Source organism: Narcine bancroftii, chromosome 5, assembly GCF_036971445.1.
Source record: "Narcine bancroftii isolate sNarBan1 chromosome 5, sNarBan1.hap1, whole genome shotgun sequence".
NCBI lineage: Eukaryota > Metazoa > Chordata > Chondrichthyes > Torpediniformes > Narcinidae > Narcine > Narcine bancroftii.
Window position 1 is genome coordinate 54,007,751 of NC_091473.1, and position 22,199 is coordinate 54,029,949.

Genomic DNA, 22,199 nt, shown 5'->3' on the forward strand with positions numbered 1-22,199 from the left:
CGCAGTACAAATAAAATTTGTATTGTGCATGACAATTGACCTGTTTTGAATTGCTCCTCTCTTTGTTCCCCCCCTCATTTTCTAAAGATTCACCATACTTCAAGGAGTTCTCCAGCAGTTCACCAAGAGGCTCATCTTTTGTTTCACTGAGGTGGATGTGGTGCGCTATCGGTCAGAAGCAAACACACAAAACCAAAGACTGTATTCGACGTAAAGCTCCACAGAGCCAGCTGTGAGATTGTGCCGCTGTAAGCTCTGAGAGTGACTGCGTAAGGGCCGACTAGGCTTATATCCTGGAGGGTGATTGACACCTGACCGGGTGGGGCTTGGTCCATTCAGGTCGGCTGATTGACAGCCGTCCAGGTGTTGTCTTGTCCCCATGCTCTTCTGCAGGTAGAGGTTGCCCCCTGCTGTAGGCCAGTGGCGTACCACCACAGTGGAGTCAAAGCCTTTGGTGCAGGCCACTGCCAAGATAAAATGAAAAGTAATTCAATAAAGGGAAGATCAGAAGCTGTTGCGATTCTCAGGCTTTTGAAAACCTAAAGATTATGGATGGATGAAAAATGGAAAAATAGGGATGTTGCGATTAGAATAGCAGTTAGCGCAATGCTGTGACAATGCCAGCACTGGGTTGGAAATGGCCATGCCTGTAAGGAGTTTGTACGTTCTCCCTGTGACTGCATAGGTTTTCTCCAGGTGTTCCAGGTTCTTCCCACCCTTCCAAAGATATTGGGTTGTAGGTCAATAGTGTGTAATTTGGTGTCGCAGTCTCGAGGGCCAAAAGAACCTGTTACCATGCCGTATGTCGACATTGTAAAAAAAGAAAATTTGAGGAATGAATATAAGACCCTGGCGTCCGTGACCAAGCAAAGAAACTTAGGTACAACATTTGTGGTATAAGAGGTAAAGGAAGTTAGCAATTTTAAAATCTCAAAGTACAACCAAGTCAAGTTTTTATTAAGTGTTGTGACTTTCTTTTTTGGATAGATACAGGGAGGAGTCTGAGCATAGCAAGGTGTCACAGGCTTGCTGTTATGTTGATTCAACATGTTGATTGTACCTTTATCAACAACAGATTAGTGGGCATATTTTTGCATTTCTGCCATTAAGCTCTGGGTGGTTGCAGGAAGACAAAGATCAAGGGTATTAGTCACCTCTGTCTTTACCTTGCACCAACACTCAGCCTTTTATAATTTATTAATATTTGTGGTTTTTTGTTTCCAATTTTGATAATCAGCTTTCATCTCAACATGGCAAATTAATTCTGTTCAATTTAATGGGGAGAAAAGAATTTAAAATTTAGTCCATTTCAGAACTTCTGTTCCAAGGCAATAGAAAATTATTAAAACCACTCTCACAACTGGTGTTTTGAATTAGCATTGTGCATTAGCAAAGCTCAAGAAGATTGACTTGAAGTCTCAGAAAGATTAGAGCCCTGAAATATTAATTGTTTCTCTTCCCACAGATACTCAGTGCTCTACTGGCCCGGTGCCCTAGGTGAGGTCAACTACTTGCACCCTGCAGTGAACTGGGATTCACCGGTTGGGTGTTGTGCTGATGGCTGGCCCCACCCCCATCTGCTTACATATAACCCTGTTTTCCCACCTGTGGTGATATGTTTCTTCCATTGTAATCTTTTTTCTTTTCTTTGGCTTGGCTTCGCGGACAAAGATTTATGGAGGGGGTAAAAAGTCCACGTCAGCTGCAGGCTCGTTTGTGGCTGACCAGTCCGATGCGGGACAGGCAGACACGATTGCAATACAATTAATTGTAATACAATTAAGGTTACTACTGTATATATGGGAGCTGGCCCACCCACTGATGACTCATACCCTATGACTCCACTCCCGTGGTCACATCTTTACCTGAATCCGGACCAGCAAGGTTCTTCTGTACATTAAAGCCTATCGTTCCCTCCGCCTAGTCTTTGTGGTTACTGGTAGTGCACTACACCACCTAAACCCAGAACCCTTCTGGAGACTACTGTGAAACCCTACCCATAGTTAGAGCTTTTATTCACTCTATATACACAACCCCCCCCCCCCAAAATGTTATATATGTTGCTGATACACCAGATATTTTCTTTTAGACTATTGCTGTTTCATTCAGTCTCTTCTCAGCAACTTGTGACTTCAGAATTTAAAGAACATTGAATTTTACTTAAAATCATGGGAAACTATCAGTAGCCAGTGCAGTTTATTTTTTTAAAAACTGATTGTATCGATCACATAAAGGTGTTTTTTTCAAAAAAAAAGCAGAATCAATGATTAGGACTAATGTTTAAAAATGGAATTAACTTTTATGTTTGAATAATAGGATGCATTCAGTTGGAGCTGGCAGCATGGCCCCGGTGAGAAATGAGATTGCAAACACCATTTAGGTTTGGAAAAGATTCTCCCAACCCACCCCCCCCACCCACCCCCCCCCCCCCATCACCTCTCTCCCTCCAGTTACTATGGTCCCGTTCTGAAACATTTCTGCCCACGGTCGCTGCCTGACCCACTGAGTCCCTCTGGCGTGGTTTGTTCAGGAGTCCAGCACTTGCACTTTTTTTTTCCTCTGTTGAATCTCTTGGCCTGTTATTTAAACATTGACCTGGTATTTATCTCTCTGCTCCAAGCTGCATGGCACATTTTTCATTGACTAATTTGTTTTGGACCTTCTCTCACTTACCAAACTGTCTGCATATCTACCGTAAGGGTGTGATTTTGGAAGCAGTTTCTCAACCCCTGGCCCATTGTTGGGTGCTGTTAGTAGCCCCAATAATGACACAGATAAAGACTGAGGGGAACGATAGGCTTTATTGAGCAAGAGACTGCTCGCCTGAGTCCAGGCTAGGAAAATGAGCAGAAAGGAGAAGGGACACGACCTTTATGGCCCAGGGTCACATGGGCAGGACTAAGAGAGGAGCTAAGGCAGGGAGATAACCAGAGGGCAGGCCAGCCAGTGCATACAATCGTATCACCATACCCATGAAAAGGAACATGTGGGATTCCTTCCCAAGTTGTATTGTTTTTTTTATTTTGGAAACCGGACTCGCCTTATTGTCAGGACCTTGTTGAGGCCAACAGATACCGATCCCAAGCCATTTCCCTGCCCCCAAATCCTGAATGTAATTTCCCAACCTCTTTCTTTGAATGATGCAACCAAGGAAAAATCAATTTATCGCCAGTGAACCAAGCAGGAAGATGGTACCTAGAATGTTCAGGCGACTTAACCTATCCTGACACACATGGCTTTAGGAAGTTTAATAAACTTTCACACTTCTGCAATTTTTGACATGTCAAAGTTCCCACTACCACAATGGCAGAGATCCACTTTAGATGGAAAGACGTAGGGGGTGAGAAGATTAATTGGTCCGCATGGGCCTGAAGGGCTTGTTGCCGTGCTGTTATCTCCAAATTAAAACTTATATCATTACAGTCGCCACTGAAACCTATGTTACAAGGTTCCCGGCCTCCCTCCAGTTAAGTCCTTGTTTGCATGGTTCTGTCTCTTCCCACCTGCGCTTTGGTTGACTTCCACTTACCCGCGTCGCTCACTTGTTGGCTGGTCCGGGCCCGGGTGGAGCAGAGACATTGACGACAGGGAATGATGCAGTGACCTGGCCCCCCCCCCCCCCCCCACATTCACTCTCTCTGCAAGGGCAACAGCCGTCTCCCCGAAAGGGCATTTAAACTCGAAGCAAGGGATCCGGCGATCCTTGAACCATCTGCTGGGGGTTGGGGGGTGTGGGAAGAGAGGAGAGGGGGGTGGTGGGAAGAGGGGAGAGGGGGTGGAAAGAGGAGAGAGGGGGTGGGAAGAGAGGAGAGGGGTGGGAAGAGGGGAGAGGAGGTGGGAAGAGGGGAGAGGGGGTGGGAAGAAAGGAAGGGGGGTAGGAAGAGAGGAGAGGGAAGAAGGTCCCCGAATGCCGACCATGCGGCAGGGGTTGACCGAGCGGCTTTGAGAGGAGAGCGAGTCGGAGGAGAAAGTGTTCTCCCCACCACCTGGCCGCACGTTCGCCAGCCTTAAATCGGTCACCTTGGACATTTCTGAAATGGTGTAAGTTTGACGAAAGGCCGAGGCCGGCACTTATTGCCCAACTGGGTCTTTTAATGAAAGGGTTTTTTTAAACAAACTTCCAAAGTTCGTGTCTTCTCTCTGTTCTTGGCCGCAGTATCGAGAATAAAATTATTCTCCTGCCTGGGGCACTGGAAAAAAAACTTCACTTCACTTCCAAAAATTGGTACAATCCATCAGTTCCGTTATTTTTTGTTGAAACCCACAGTTGTTATTGTGGATCACATACACAATCTGGCCACTTTGACATCTGGTCACAAATGACCTTCAGTGATGAGTATAATTGTCTTTCTTTCCGTTTTCTACGTGGTATCGTCTCTCCTGTGTGTATTGATGAGGCTCTGCTAAATATACAAACTTTAGACAACCACGGATGCAAGTTGACCACGGATGCAAGTTGTGAGGGGTTTGGGGAACGCTGGGCATCCTTGACAGGGATGGCAAGATTCTAATATAATTAGATCGTTGTCCTGTGCTTTGTGAATAGTAATTGTTTGGTGACTCCAGTATATCTGTGCAATGATGTACATGTGAAATAAAGTATATTTTTACCCCCCAAAAAGGGGTCATAGAGTCACAGAATGTGCCAACCTTCATCCATTCATTTTCACAAATCGTACATGAACTGTTCTTTATTATCACCTCATTTCCCAACAACTCCCCCCACATTATTGTCATTCACTTCCAAACCAGGGGCCATCTATAATTGACCTATCAGCCTGCATCTCTTTGGCAATGTGGGGAGGGGGAGAGGGGAAGCTCACATGGGCATGCAACCTCCACACAGACAGCATGCATGGGCAGGATTGAACCTGTCTCATGGCAGCAGCTCTATGAACTGCTTTGCGATGTATGTGCTTTTTTGTGTAACAATTTTACATCTAAGTGTAGTGCATTATGAATCTGGTTCCCAGACTGTCAGATCATCAGAATAAATTTAGGAATATATTCAAATTGATTTAAAGACAGTGAAATTGTAAAATTGCGTAAATTAGAATTGGATGGTGAGAACTGTTTTAAAGAAAAAGAATCCTCAAAAGAAGCAATTCAGTGCATTAATATCTTTCAATTGTTAAGTGTGGCTGACATCACAAACAACCAATCTCCTCGTACAGATATCATGGCTGTTCTGTACCTAGGCTACAGGACAGTAATCCAGAGACCTGACCAGCAATTCAGAGTTCAAATCTACCAACAAAGCAGTCAAATTTAAATTCAATCATAGTCAAATAGTCATCAAGCTGTCAGCATAGAAGTGGGCCCTTCTGCTCACCATCTCCAGATTTTCATTTGCAGTGATCCTATTTGTCAATTTAAGGACTGTATCTCTCTGAGCCTTGTTGATTTGTGTCTGTGAAAAACTGCTTCAACATTTTGGCATGTAATTCCACCTCCTCTGCTGGGAACATGATCCAGACTTTTGTAAAAAGCCCTTTTAAAACTCCTTCCTCTCACTATAAAACCACTTTAAAGCCATTTGCTTTTGACGCCCCTACCTTGGGAAAATATTCTTATGACTTACCCTATCTATAAGCTTATATACTTCGATCAGGTCACCCCTCATGCCTCCTTTGCTCCAGGTTAAATAAACCCACCCTATTCAATCTCTCTACACAATAAAAGCCCTCTAATCCAAACAAATCATGTGAGTCTCTTCTGTCTTCTCTCCAGTCCAATACTCAAGCATGTTCGAAACAATGTTTTATTGCAACATAACATCCCATTTCTTCTAGTCTGAAGTTTGAAAAACAACAACAATGATCAAAAAACAACTATACTCTTAGCTTGATTAATTATTTCTCATTTTTTGCAAGGCATTGTTTATTACAATTTAAGGTTGTGAGAGGTGCAAAATTTTTGCAACTTCTTAGATCCATGATTTTGGAGTGCCCCAGTTTAGGAAGACTTTTGGAAAACATTTTCCAAACTTTATCAACAACAAGATCAAAATAGTACCATGATATACCAGATATACATTTGTTTGCATCCCAGAAGAAAGTTTTAGCTTTTATCATGTTGATAGCCAGATGAGCAATTTTATTGAAATGGAAAGGTGACTCGTCACCTACTCATACACAGTGGTTACATGGATGTAATGTCCTACTTAAGCTTGTAGAAGTTTAGGTACAATATTAAAGAAAGAAAGTTTCAATTTGAAAAGATGTGGGGTCCATTCAGAGAATATTATCACGACTGGAAGATTTAATAAGTTTGATTGCTCTGGTGATGCTCTGTCTGGTGTCTGAAGATCACTATTTGATTTTAACAAGGTAACCTTGATTAGAGGGATAAACTAAATTCAGTTTTTGTTTTTTTTTTCTTTTTTTTAGATTAACTTGATAATATGAGTTTACTTATGGTTCTCATAGATCATATCATTAAATTAGACAGAGTTTACCCTTTGTTTAGACCAGGGGTGTCAAACTCAAATTCACAGAGGGCCAAAATTAAAAACTTGGACTAAGTCGAGGGCCGAACTAAATATTTATTGAAAATTTTCAACAACATCTGCATGTTTTCTCTTCTTTCAACATATGTAATGTTAAACTTTTTCTTATTAAAATAAATGTTTAATAATAGTTTTGGATAAACTCTTTCCAGAAGCATTAACAAATGAGAAATAAAATATTCAATAAATAATATTTCTCTATAGAGGATTTGTCAAATGTTGCTAGTGTGCTGTTGAATAGTAAAACCTGAGGGCTATTGAGAATGTAGGAGAATAACATGATTCCTGAAACAATCAAATGGGTGACTGATTGTGGGCATGAACTCTAGCAGGGTTATTTGCCATGCCCTTTTTCCATTGGTACAGATATCCTTTGATTTACACACTTTTCAAGTTTTATGCCTAATGAGCTTGTATCTAGGTGCAGGACCATTTTTAACCAGGAATATATTTATCACTGTGACATGAAACTATTGGAAGATCGTTTTATCCTGAGATTAAAGTTCATAATACTTACTCAGGCCTGTGTGTGGGAGGGCAGGGTTTGCGGGCGATCGGGTTGGACAACGACAGTGCGGGGGCATTGGCTCTCGCTGCAGGGCGGCATCTCGGCGGATCAGCGGCCCCGTCACCGTGAGTCGCGGGTCGGCCTGCGGCAGGGAGGGGGAGTGGGCAACGGTCCTGACGAGGTCAGGCCCCCCCTGAGTTTCTGCCGGACCCCCCTTGACCTGCTGAGTTTCTCTCAGACCCCCCTTGTCCTGCTGAGTTTCTGCTGGACCCCCCTTGACCTGCTGAGTTTCTCCCGGACCCCCCCTTGACCTGCTGAGTTTCTCCCGGACCTCCCTTGACCTGCTGAGTTTCTCCCGGACCCTCCTTGACCTGCTGAGTTTCTCCTGGACCCCCTCCCCTTGACCTTCCGAGTTTCTCCCGGACCCCTCCCCCTTGACCTGCTGATTTTCTCTCGGACCCCCCTTTGACCTGCTGAGTTTCTCCCGGATCCCCCTTTGACCTGCTGAGTTTCTCCCGGACTCCCTTTGACCTGCTGAGTTTCTCCCTTCTGGTGTTTTTACGAGAACCACAGACTTTTGCTCATACATTGATGAGGGGGATCAAGGGCCAAACATTGTCAGGTACCTCTCTGCTGGATAAAGGATACGGTTTAACCCGCTGAGTTTCTCCAGTGTTGGGTTTTCACGAGGTAGAGTCAAAGGGCTGAAGGGCCTGTTTCTGATCTGTAATGTTCTACGGACCCTGCTCTTCTTTCCGTGCCAGTGTCCCAGGACCTTTCCAGGGCAGTCTCCGCGCTCAGGACCGCGCTGGGATCCCGGTCAGCGGTGGAGGAGCAGGTGTGTGCGGCTAATCCCGATCCAGCCCACGCCACTCCTGAGATTGGCGGGGGGTTCCACCCTACCTGCCCGACCAGCCTCGCTCTCCACGTGTACTCCGGGCACCCGCCGCTGGTCCGGTGGGAAGGCGCAGGGCAGCCGGGAACCCCATCGCCCGGCGGGGAGCCCCAATCTTCCCTCCGGCGTCCTGACTCCATCTGCAGCTCCAAGAAACGCTGTGCCACTGGGGTTCCGGGCGCTGGGAAGCGGCCTTGGCTTCCCCTGACACCGGCCAGGCCGCGCTGCGGTGGGGGGGTGGGCGTGGGGGACACGACAGCGTGTTTATAAAACCACCCACCACTACTTTTCAAGGACCAGGATTTTTCTCTCTCTCTCTCACCCTGGGACACAGCGGTTACTGTGCATGCGCTATACTGGCGCGGCGGCCAGCGGGCCACCTCTAATACATTTTTGATATGATCTTGCGGGCCAAATATAATTATATCGCGGGCCAAATTTGGCCCGCGGGCCAGAGTTTGACATGTGTGGTTTAGACCAAGGGATTCTCTAATATAGTTTACTTGGTTTCTATCCAGAATTACTTTTAAGAAATATTGTTAAATAAACAATACGCACCTGGAGCATATCAACCTTGCTAATACATTTCATGTACTTGCACATGATAAATCCATCTTAGATGATCTTCTAATCTTAATTAGGTCTTGTCTACAAAAACTTTCTTTCCTGTTCTGGTGTTTTAGGTTTCATAAGGAAGTAGGTTCTTTTTTACATTCTACCTGGTCAACCGGTACGGACTCGAAAGGCCGACATGGCCTGTTTCCGCGCCGTAAATGGTTATATGGTTAAATATGGATAGGTTTTTCGATTTACATTTATATTAATTTGCGATATGTATATGACATGACTGGTTATTTGTTTTATTAAAGGACTTTGTATGTTGGATTTATATGTTAAACTCATTTAAAAATATTTTAAAAAGAAAAACAATTGAATTGTTACAAAGAGCCAGCTAGTTCATTCAACTTCTGCAGGAGAGGAACTTTTTAATCATCCTTGCCCAGCCAGGCTTTTAGTGACACCAGATTCATTGCATCTAGTTGACTCTTTAAAATGCCCAATAGTATAGCCCAAAAAACAACTCAATATAAGGGTAGTGTTAGGATGGACAAATGTTCATGTACTGAAAAAAGAGCCTTGGATGCAAGCTCTAAAGTAGCTCAGGGCAATGTAGACGAATTGGGACGAATGAGGACAATACTTTAACACATGCACCTCCCTGTGGTGTTTGCTACCATTTGTCCCTTGATTTTACAGCTGAAGTCAACATAATTTAATTGCAAATTAGGTTTCATCCCATGCGAAGTATCATATGCTGAAAAGCAGCTTCTGTCAAATCAGCAAAATAACATCAATTGAAGCATGAAGGGGAAAACCTTCAGATTATGCTTAGTGAACCCAGCAATATTGACAAAGTTGTTTGGGTCAAAGTGATGGAATGCACCTAAACTTCTCATTTTTTACCTGGGTGCCAACTAAAATTTGGATATACACTATTCATGCAACATAGTGGAAAAAACATCTCTAGATGTTTCGGAAAATTTAACTTTAAAAATACAGCGCAGTAATAGGCCCTTCCAGCCCAAGAGCCGTGATGCCCAAAACACCAATTAACCTACAAATCCCATATGTATTCTTACAAAGAGCCAGCTAGTTCATTCAACTTCTGCAGGAGAGGAACTTTTTATCATCCTTGGCCAGCCAGGCATTTGGAGGGTGGGAGGAAACATATGAACGCAAGGGGAGAATGTACAGATGGCAGCGGACTCAAACCCAGGTCGCTGGCACTGTAATAGCTTTGCATTAACATTAACTTTCAATAACTTCTGAGTGGGGAGAATTTGGAGAGTCGAATGAATTTGGACCGACTGTTTAAAGTTTGAGGACAAAGAGAGTGACTGATTCAGAAAAGAAGTTTCAGACCTGGAACTGCATCACCAAGTCCTCAGTGAGGTAAAAAGAGGGATCACCAGAAGGTTTTCATGATTTTTTTTTCCCCAGAATTGGTGTAAGTTTGCTTTCATCAGTCAGCAAGGGATACAGCAACAAAGTTTATCGAAGTATGTGTTTGTTTGGAACTGGAAGCAGTGAGAGCAGGAGAGGAAGTGGGCTGAAGGAATGGGGAAGCCAGTACACATGTCACTGATAATGCAATAATATTAACCTCAAACCTAGCACTAAGATCATAGTGTACTGTGCTACAGCAGACTTTGGAGTCATGGACACTTGATTTAACAGGCATCGTAAAGCAGTGGACAGATGCCATCAATGTAGTATACTTAGGTAATATAAACAATATTGCCAAAGATCTGATTCATCCTTAGAAAGTAGCTGGGAGTAGCATTCTTATCTTGACCACTGTGGAGCAAAATAATCCATATACATGTAACTACCTGGTTATAGCTAATGTATAAACACACATGACAGATAATATTTGCCTTCAGAATATTTTCTTATGTTTGGAATACTCGGTACAAAAGAGCTGCCTTTCATCTGTGACTCTGAGCTATTGAGCTGATAAGACAATCAATAAAGCAGAACCATTTAAGATGTGGTTTTAATATAGGAAATTTCCCTATCATCTCACTGAATGGATGGGATTCCACATGGTGAATATGTGGAAGAACAATGGTGGAATGAAGCCATTATGCATAACATTCATGTAATTACTAGTGAAAATGGATGTCAACATTTGTTGATATTTGTCCAAATAACTTCCCTTAAAACCATTTTACCAGTATTTATTTGTAAAATTGGCTGGCATTTATATGGAACCTTTTATTCCCTGGGTTGTTCCAAGTACTTTTTATGGATAATTATTTTGGAAATATTGTAATGGTTGTCATGTAGGAAACTCATCAGACAATTCATACACATCACAATCAGGAGTGAGATGAGTAAAGCAGATACTGATTTTGGAGTCTTGGTTTAAGACTGAAAGAATGCCCCTGCCCTTTATTGGAAAGTACCATGGAATCCTTCCCATCCAATTGGGTACAGAGGATGTTTACCATTTAATATCTGATCTGAAATACAACACTCTGACAGTCCAACAATCCATGAGCATGCCCAATTTTATGTTTTCTAGTCTTCAAAGCAGGGCTTGGATCTTTAACCTGCTGCAATTCATTATTAAGTCAAATCTGGCACTTTTATATCCACAATAATTTAAGTGATTACCTAATGTTAAGACAAACTACATCATGTACACACAATTATCAGTAATACTTGTTCAAGGCATTTATCTGTATAATCATCCATAATTTAACCAGAATATTTACTCAATTCAATGTTAGATGTGGTCAGTAAACCATGGTTTATCTAAACTATTGAATTAACATATCATTTGTGTTTATTCAATACAATTAACTATAGAATTAAGATTTGTAATCAGTGATAATTATCTGCAAAAAGATTTGTGATATTAATCCATTATCCTTATTCTACTGTATTAGACATAACATTTTGCTACACAGTTGAACTCTGTTGGGTCTCAATTTTCTCAAAGCTTATGCCCCAACAACGCCACATCCGCTATTATTAAGTTCCAGAGAATTGCCTTGAGACGCCGATCTTTTATTCAGTTAAAAGTATCATATAAGTAAGTTTATTTTGTTGTGTCACATCTTGTAAATGAAACAGTGAATTATTCATTCATATTTACTTCATATTATAGTATTATGTACGTGTTAATGACGTGCTGAATTTGTGAGAAATGTATTTTGTATGTACCATGGCTTGGAGAAATGCTGTTTCGTCTGGTTGAGCAGTCAGATGACAGTAAACTTGTTCTTAATCCAAGCTATAATTTGTGTAAACTTTTTGAATTACTCTTTTCATATTTTGATGAGGAGATATAAAGAGCTACCATATTTGATGCCATTTTCCAAAAACAAAAGGCTCAAAAATATCCCCTGGGTTTTATATGTGAATTAGGGTGATAATGGTGAGTAACGCCGAGACTGATAATTATCGCTGCGGAACTGACTAGCATTACCGCCATCTATCATTGGGGGTTGGTGGTGGGCTGTCAGGAAACTGTCGCAGTGGGCTGCTGTCCCTCCCAGTACTGGTCCCACTGCCACTCTCCCCCTGACAGCCCGCCACCAGTCCCCACACGGATCCCATCGCCCCGCTCCCCCACCACTGGAGAGAGTGGGGCAGTGGGACCAGTACGAGGACCAAAAGCAGGGAGCCAGGAGAGAATGGGATAGTGGGCTGCTAGGAAAGAGTGGGACCATTGCAGGGGCCGACAGCGAAATGTTTTCTGCTATAGCTAAGCTGTACTGGTCTTCTCTTGTAAATTACAACAGTATTATTATTAAAAAGATTTTTCCTGTTGTCCTAATTGCATGATTTGTCCACGTTTTTATTCTGGTATATTCTAGCTACATACTTCAATTACATTAAATGCTTACCCGTAAATACACAAAAAATCATTCTTAATATTCCCTGCAGAAATAGTGGGGGGGGGGGGAGGGGGTCTTATATACCATCAAATATGGAAATTGTTACATCAGGCTTCAAATTTGAATCAGTGGCTTGACTGAGTTTGATGAATTAAACATGGTCAATGTTTTGGATTGAGACCCTGCATCATGAATGATTTGTATGAGATTGTGAAATGTGCAAGCTACCAGCAAATCCAAGATTTATTGTCCATCTCCAATTGCCTTTGAAAAAGCAATGTTGAGTGATACCCATGATGCAAAAAATGATTTCCAAAAATATGACCCTGTCACAATGGAGGAATGACGAGAACCAGACCTTCACTTTAAGGTGATTACCACAGCTACTTGGACCCATGAAAAATAACTCCGCAAGGCTCAGTGTAAACAGAGTATTCAAATACTTGGCTATTTGCCTAAAGATAACATGTGCCCTGACTTGTTGTAGGAACTTTGGATGGCATGGTTGGCGTAGCGATTAGCACAACACCTTTAAAGCTCTAGCGATCGGGACTGGACCGGGGTTTGAATCCTGTGCTGTCTGTGAGGGGTTTGTATGTTCTCTCCATGTCTGTATGGGTTTTGCCCAGGGGCTCTGGTTTCCTCCCACCATTCTCAAATGTACCGGAGATGTGGGTTAATTGGTTGTAAATTGGATGGCATGGAATCATGGCCTGTTGCCGTGCTGTATCTCCAAATTTAAAATTTAAATGTTATTGAAATGTTAAACCTCCTCTGCATTACTGCACAAATGATTTGAAAGAGAATCATCAGTCTTTCATTATAGACGAAGGTATTTTTCTATCTATGGTTATTGCATTTGGTTCTTTCTGAGACAAAATTGTTGGAGAAACTCAGTCAGTCCAGCAGCACCTATAGGAATCAAAGATATATAAAGAGCTGGAAGAAAGAAGACATAGGTATGGGGAAAGAGAGAGTAGGACAGAGTTGTAGGAAAGGAGACATACGGATAGGGACAGACAGACAGGAAGGGGGGGGGGTGGGAGTGAGGGAATGGTGGCTAACATAAACTAAGGAAATCAATGTTATTGCCATCTGGTTGGAGGGCATTTTATTTGTGGGTGTTCTCAGTTTGGCAGTGCATGGGAATGGGGCAGGACACTCACCTATCACCCCACCAGCCTCTGCATCCAATGTATCATCTGCATAATTTCTGCCATCTCCAATCACACCGCCAGACACATCTCCCTCTCTTCTTCACTCTCCACCTTCCGCAGAGACTGCTCCCTCTATGACTGCTCATGCACTCCACCCTTCCCATTAATCTATCACTGTGACTGCCAGAAATGCTACATGAGGCCACGCCTCCCTCCTCACCTCCATTCGGCGCCCCTAACCATCCTTGCAAGTGAAGCAATGATTTGCAGGCCTCATATACTGCATTCATTGCTCCAGTTATGGCCTCCTCTACATCGGAGTGTCTGGAAATCACCTCATTGAGCACCTTCACTCTGTCCACTGTAATAGCAGGAATATCCCAGTGACAACTCATTTCAAATTTCTGCCCAATTCCCATGCCAATGTGCAAGTCCATGGTCTGAATCACTGCCAAATCAGGCCACAACATTGGTGATATATCTTTGCCTCCTATGGACACTGTGGGATCTGCTGCGTTTCTATAGCACTTTGTGTATCCACTACAATAACTGTCTGCACACGTTAGGGTGTCACTGGATTCTATTTGGCAATGAAATTGCTCTGGATCAGGATGCCTGTCCACAGTCATTAATGCTGCAATTTGTTCATGGAAACCTATCAATGGAATCAAGCTTGAACTGAAAAGTGAGTCCTTGTATACAGTAACCTTTCCCCATTTTAACAGGTCAGTTACTGAGTCCATTGTTGACCATAAAAAATTTGTCTTATTCCTTTCTGTGTTAGGCTCTGCTTTCCAGAAATATAGCAAACACTGACCATAGCAGTTCTCCCTGCACAACACCCCAATGATATTTCCAGCAAATGGAAGCATTATCAATGTTGCCAAACTTTTGTTCCAGTCAGCATCCATTTAATATTGTGAACACAAGATGAGATGTTGCTGACCACTCAAGCATCAAATGCGGATTTGTTTGCGTTAATTATCCATTTTAATCTCAAAGCTTTTAACTATTTTGTCAAATCTTAATTATCATCACACCCATGCAATATCAGGGAGGCACTTGCCAAATATTAACACGGTTATCTCAAGCACTTGATCATTCTAAAAAATCAGTTATGGAAAAATATTTCTGACATTCCTTTTATTAAATTTTAGTTTCCAATTGAATTTAAAGGAGCAACAAATCTCAGTTAAAACCCATTGGACAAAATATAAAATTGCAGAACAGACAGAAGCCCTTCTGTCAGGATAACTACCCACTTCCATTAGATTTGCATGAGCAATAAAATTATTGAGCAACAAAACACCTTTTCTGGAAAATTAGCATTAATGACATGAAATAAAATGATTAATACCCTTTTTTAAAATCTTTCCACCCATACCCTACAACCCAAAAGAAAACTGGTTGCAGATTCTCAGGTAACAAGGTTTTACAGTAAACTTCAACTGTCAGCTGATGACAGAGCCATCAGTCCAACTAACTCATTGTTACACCATGCCTCAACATGTACACTTTCTAATGGAGATCGAATGAAATCCTTGTTGGTTTTTCTTGTTATTAGCTGAACCCCAGTGCATCAATACCACAATCTCTTGCTGAGTTAAGCTTGTTGGACAGAGTCAGGAGGCTTTTCCATCGATCTCATCCCATTCACATTGCAATTATACACTGACACATTTTGTTCCAGAAAGAGGTGCAACCACCCACTCATGAAATGTAAATCTCGTGCAGCCTTCTGACATAAAAACTTGACACTTGGTGATATTTTTCTTTTAAACAGGCAATCTTTCATACTTTATAATTTTGCAATTAGTTCTTTATCAGTCTGCTGTAATTTTTAGTCCAACTCTTAAAATGGTTTGCCATGAGGCAGAAAGGCCTCACAAATTGTATTCAGTGTTATAGGTTGTCACAACACGGAGGGCTGAAGGGCTGCAATGTTCTATGTTCTAAAGTATGAAGGCTCAGCTTTAAAAAAAAAACACATTTCCCAAAGAAAGAGAAGCTTTCAAAGGGGAGGGTGAGGCAACCATGGCTGATAAGGTAAAAGACAGCATCAAAGCAAAAAATCAACAGAACACAACAAAAAATGCAATTGGAGAGAAATGATTAAATATTAAAGTAAGCTAGCCAATAACATAATACAGGACACCAGAAGATTATTTTTCCCAAAAAAAACAGGCAAGAGTGGACATTGGACCACTGGAAAATGGCAATGGAGAGGTGCAAATGGGGAACAAAGAAATGGCAGATGGAGTGAGCAGGTATTTTGCCTCAGGCTTGACAATGGAAGACATCATTAAAGTCAAGTGAGTCAAGGGGCATAAGAGAGTACTTATTACTACAGAGTATGTGCTTGGGAAGTTGAAGGAACTGGAAGTGAATAAGACACCTGGAGAGGGTTAACTATATGTTTCCGGAAGAGATACCTGAAGAGATTGTAAATGCATTAGTAATGATTTTTCAGAAATGTCAAAAGTTGGGAATGGTTCTAGAGAAGAGGAAATTGCAAATGTCACTCCATTCTTCAAGAAGGGAGAGAGGCAAAATAGAGAAAACAATAGGCCAGTGAGCCTAACTTTAGTGTTGGCAAAATTCTAGGGTCCAGAATTAAGCTTGAGGTTTCAGATGTGGTTCACTTCAGGGGAGATCTTGCCTGAGAAATCTGTTGAAGTTCTTTAAGGAAGTAATGAGCAGGACAGACAAAGGAGAGTCAATATATCTTGTTAACATTGATTTTCAGAAGGTCTTTGACAAGATGGCACATATAAGGCTGCTAACCAAGACAAGAGCTAATGGTTTTATGGTTTTATGGGAAAGGTGCTGGCAAGGATAGAAGATTGGTCAACTGACAGAAGACAAAGGGGTTGTGGGGGGGGGGGGTGGGGAATAAAGTGAGCTATTTCTGTCTGGCTACCAATGACTAGTGGTGTTCTGCAGGGGTTGGTGTTAGGTCCACTTCTTTTTAGGTTGTATGCGGATTGATTTAGATGATGGAAATTATTACTTGTTTGTGAAGGATATGAAATAGATGCCAGGGTGGGTAGTGTTGAGGAAGCAGGGAGTTTGCAAAAGGACTTGGATGGGTTGGGAGAATGGACAAAGAAATGGCAGATGGAATACAGCGTAGGAAAGTGTATGGTCATGCACTTGGTGGAAGGAACATTTTCTAAGGATTTTGCTTGGATTGAGGATTCAGAAATTGGAGGTCCAAAGGGATGAAGGAGCCCTTGTGCAGGATTCCCTCAAGGCTAACTTGCAGATTGAGTCTGCGGTAAAAAGGGCAAATACAATGTTATCATTTATTTTGAGAGGTCTATTATATAAAGGCAAATAAGTAATGCTGAGGCTTCACCAAGCATTGATCAGACTAGTTTTGGAGTATTGTGAGCAGTTTTGGGCGCCATATTTAAGGAAGGATGTGCTGGAGTCAGAGAGGGTTCGGAACAGATTTAAAAGAATGATCCCAAGGATGAGCAGGTTGACATACAAGGAGAGTTTGATGACTCTGGGCCTGTATGGAGTTGAGAAGGATAGGGGTACTCACCGAAAAATTCTGAATTTTGAAAGGGCTGGATAGAGTAGACATGGAGAAGATTTTTCCAGCAGTGAGAGAGTCAAGGGTCAGAGGTCACAGCCTAGGAATGATATGACTTCCATTTAACATAGAGATGAGGAGAAATTTGTTCGGTCAGAGGGTGGTGAATCTGTGGAATTCATTGCCACCAATGTAGAGGCCAAGTTATTGGGTAGATTTAAAGTGGATGTTGATAGGTTCTTGATCAGAAAGAGCATCAAAGTTTATCAGGAGAAGGCAATAAAATGGGGTTGAAAGGAAAAATTATACATTAGCCATGACTTGAATGGTGGAGCAGTCTCATTGGGCTGAAAGGCCTAATTCTACTTGTAAGTCTTATGGTCTCAAGGTCACCAACATTAGTTTAGGGAAGAGTTGAGCGTATGTTTGTGTTGCCTAAGAAATAAATGCTAATATTTCTAGTTGAGACCATAAAAGTATTCTTGACTGATTGGAAAATACTTAATGACAAAAAAAAATAAGTGAGTGTACCAGCTTGCTGAATAGATGCAGACAGCCATGGTCATATTGCTCATGTTTGATCAGTCAACAAGATGGGTCAATGATGCTCAGTCAAGAAGAATTCAGCATGTGAAGGCCACTTTTACAGCTGATTCAATCAGTACTCTCCTTCCTGGCACGGTATTGCAAGTGTTGAATTCGGAATTGTGCTTTTGATAATGATTCAGTTAATTTTACAAGTTGATAACTTTGATATTTTAATCATTTAAGAGCACAAAACAGTGGTAAAATAAATCAGAGATATTTAAAATGTCCTGACTACATTGACACAGGGTGGGGATCTATCCCAGCATTGCCTGAAGTTAAAGGCTCTTGGTGCTTTAGGGGCAGGGTCTGTCATAGAAGCCAAACCAGGATTAAAGCCTGCTGGAAGAATTCAGGAGCTCTAGCAGCTCAATAGGAAAACAATGGGTCTGAACATTTCAAGTCATCATCTTCATCAAGTTTTGATCAAGGGTCGGCTTTTTTTCCCTCCAACTGACGCTGCTCAACCTCTTAAGTTCCTTCAGCAAACAGTTTTTATTTTGCTCTAAATTCCAGCATCTACATTCTCAACATGAGCTCGGAGCTGGGGAATCTTGAGAATTTTTCCCTTCGGTGCTGGAAGCATGGAGAGAGTGAGTGGACGGTTCTAATCAAAAGACTCTGTGGGATTCTTGTGCGAGTTAGGTGGAGAGTGATGGAGACAGGTGAGATGGGAAGAATATTAAATAAATATGTTGTTCTTAAAGCCTGAAGACCAGCACCTCTTGGCCCATGAGAAGTTTCTTTCCAACAGCTGTCAAACTCTTGCACCTCCACCTATCACATGAATCAAGGACTGCTGCAACACCACAAAAAGGACTAGCTGCACCATTGCCCTAAAAAGACTAGATATCTATCTTTTGTTTTTAATGGCCTCTTTTTAATTCAAATATGTACACTCGCGTCATCTTTTTTCCCCCACAAAGTACCTGTTCATCTGTAGCTAAAAAGAATTTGAGTGCAATATACATTGGACAATAAACTTGTGATCATTATAATCGGAGCCATTATTGACGATTTTCAACAATAAAATAACATGTTAAGTTTTAGTTAACGATTCAAACTTATTTTTAACAGCCAATAAACCTCACATTGTTCAGGATTGGAATAATCTGGCAATGCCTCATCCGCACAAACACTGCTGTGAACAAGATCCGGCTGCAAGAAATGAAAATCACTTTTAAACCCACTGGTTCTGTGTTTCCCGGATTGTTCTGATAATTGGAAGACTTCTGTTGAGATGAAGGGAATATACCGCTACAGACAAAATGTACCATTCATGCCTGCTGACAGTTGTTCCACCTCAAGCCTATCCACATTGGCCTTTCATCATTTTTTTTGTCAGTCTTCTGCGCAGAGATGAAGAAAACCATCATCATCCATAAGCTCAGGTGAGACTAACAAGCTGAACAAAAAGTTCACTGTTCTGCAATCTGTCCTTCTCACTGTACATTCAGTGGAAGATCAACAAGCATATAATCCAAAAGCAGTAAACTAAATCAGCAAAAATAATCTTCTTCATTGCTTTTGACATCATTAAATAATGACTCACCTCCATGCACAAAACTTTTCATAAGCTTTGATAAAACTTAATGTAGGAATCTTTAAGATGCTTTGCCTCACATTCTGTATTGACCATCAAAAATACATATCTACTAATTCTTTATTAATTGTCCTAGTATTCCCATCAGTTTATCCCCCTCATTATACACTGAGTGCAATTAATCCTAGCCAATTAATCAATTCAGATATCTTGGGGTCGTGGGGAAAACATTAAATACATAGAGCAGTACAGTATAGTACAGGCCCTTTGGTCCATTATGTTGTACTGACATATATTAATCTACTTCCTTGTCAATTTAACTCTTTGCTTTATGCCCACGTGCCCATCTAAAAGGCTTTTAAATGTCCCTATTGTATCAGCTTCCACCACCACCCCCGGCAATGCATTCCAGGCACTCACCACTCTCTGTGTAAAGCACTTATCTCTGTTGCTCCCCTAAACTTTCCTTTTCTCAAAATCCAATATCCTCTGGTACCAGGCACTGGTACCCTGGGAAAAAAATGTGCTGACTATCCACTCTATCTCCCCCCCCCCCATCCCTTGCCCAACAGGAGGAAACCCAAACAGACAGACAGATAGCACCGGAGGTTGGGATTGAACCCAAGTTTCAGGAGCTGAGAGGCTGCCGCTCTTCCATCAGCATTACTGTGCTGTCCTCAGAGATGAAGGACCAACAAAATCTCTCCAAGCCAGAATATTGTGTGACTTGGAGGTTGGGGGGTAGGAAGTTGGGGGTTGGGCTGCAGTATTGGTTTTCCTGTGTGCTCAAATAAGATGCACATAATTGAAGAGAGGATGTATATTCTTGAGTGGTCTCCCTCTGAAGAAATAATTCCTATCACAAAAGTCCATATATCCTTGCAATAATTCACATGTTTTTTTTAATTGTCATTACAGCATTTCCATTTCAATTTTATATTTCCTGTGTTAGTGTATTTGAAAATATTTTCAAAGTTTGTGCATGGATTTGAGGCACAACCTCTTTGAAGTTGTGCTAATAAACATGAATAAGAGACATACAGAAAATGTTAACTTGCGATGCTGTGAGATTTGAAAAATGCAAGTATAATACGAAGATATATTGGGGACTGACTCCCACCTAAGTGCTGGCTGTCATCACCTGTCTTATTCAGCGTGCTGATTCATCCACCTTATCATCATAACTCTTGAAGATTAAAAATTAGCATTACATTATCCCTGATGAATGGTTACTGGCCCTGTGGGACTCAAGCACATAACCAGTAGCACCCTGCCTGTCAAAAAAATGAACCTTTAGGAACAGTATCCAACTCTGGTCAGCAACAACCTTCTCCTACAATAGTGGATGTTTGATTTGTAATGAGTGTGATGGAGCTATAGGAGTTGAATGTTTTGAAGTGATAGGGCGAGTTCCGTGTGAGCATCCCAGAGGATTTGTTAGTGATGGAGAATGATTCTGAGAGGTTGTCATTTTCATAATTTCAACAGATGCATAGAGATTCTTATTTGCTGCAGCCACAAAGGTCCTGCACCAGCATAATTCAGAGACAGTTTATTTTCTGTCATTAACAGTTTCCTGAATGATCCCCCCAAAAATTTACATTATGCTGCCTTTACTCTGTATCAATTTACCTCTCTGTAACTCTGCACTTTTCAACTGTATCTTAATTGTTGCACTGTGTGTGAAGGTAAGCAAGAAAATCTGCAGGTGCTGGGGTTCAATGCAGTACACATGCATTTTGGTTAGGCTTCACCACTATCAGAACTCTAAAATCTACCTCTACGAGTACTTCTTTTTATACAGAGAGGCAAACTAAATCCAATTCTTGGCTACAGTTTTTTTTTTAAATTAAAGTCTTAGTTTTGTCCAGTTATAAGAAAACTCATCATTAACCACAGTCACGTCACAGTCACAGTCACGGCTCCAACTTCACTTCCAAATAATTTGTCGCGCTGGACACAACCAGTCAGATTTTTCAGGTGCAACACCAAACTATGTTAGTGTCAACCTCTCTGCCCAAAATTTCTTCCAAATATGGAACAAAGAAAAATAAGACCATAAACCATAGGAACAGAAAAGGCTCTTCAGCTAAGTGCTGTAAAATCCCAGCAGGTCATGCAGCATCCAAAGGATATTTTTTTAAATAGTGGACTTCCTCTGGAAGCTGCATGGCTTGCTGAGTTTCTCCTTTATTTTTGTTTATTATACTATGAGATGACTGACTGGTTTGTTCCCAAAACCACCTCTAACACTGCATCTATGGTAAATGTGACAATAAATGTGAACTTGTCAGTTGGGATTTTTTTTCACCACCTTTGACCAAATTCAATCAAATCTCTGTGGTATTTGGACATGTTGACAGCCATTCACCAATGGCACTTCACCTCTGTGCTTGGTGGGTTCCTAAGGCTTGAAGCATGTCAGACCTATTACAGGTGCCCACTTCTTCTGATTCCAGATCACTGCTGGAGAGTCATGGCTCTTGCAGCCATGCATGAATTGCTGCTGGTATTACCAGTACAGCACAGTCAGAATCAGAATCAGAATTTATTGTCATTAACAAGTCCAAAAATTCTGTCTTTTGTGGCAATATCATAGTGCAAACATTGATATTATGAACTATCTGACAACAACAATAATAAATAAATAAATAGTAGTGCACAAAAAGTAAGGCAGTGTCTTTTGCTCATTGATTATTCAGGAATCTGATGGCAGCAGGGAAGAAACTCTCCTTGAGCCGCTGAGTGCTCGTCTTTAGGCTCCTGTACCTCCTTCCTGATGGTAGCAGAGTGAAGAAGGCATGGCCTGAGTAGTGGAGGTCTTTGAGGATAGAGGCTGCTTTTTTTAAGACACCGTCTTGTAGATGTCCTCGATGGAGTGAAATCTGGTGCCTGTAATGTTCAGGCCAAGTTAACAACCTTCTGGAGTTTATACTTGTCCTGAGATTTGGCACCTCCATACTAAACAGTGATGCAACCAGCCAGTATACTCTCCACAGTACACCTGTAGAAGTTTTCGAGGGTCTTCAGTGAACATACTGAATCTCCTCAAC

General features: G+C 41.7%; 1 protein-coding gene across 8 annotated transcripts in view; it reads right to left on the reverse strand.

The window, feature by feature from the left end:
• The window catches only part of astn1 (astrotactin 1), a 2,519,376-nt gene that overhangs the window by 1,839,463 nt on the left and 657,714 nt on the right, over positions 1–22,199 (reverse strand). The gene's annotated exons all lie outside the window — the stretch shown is intronic.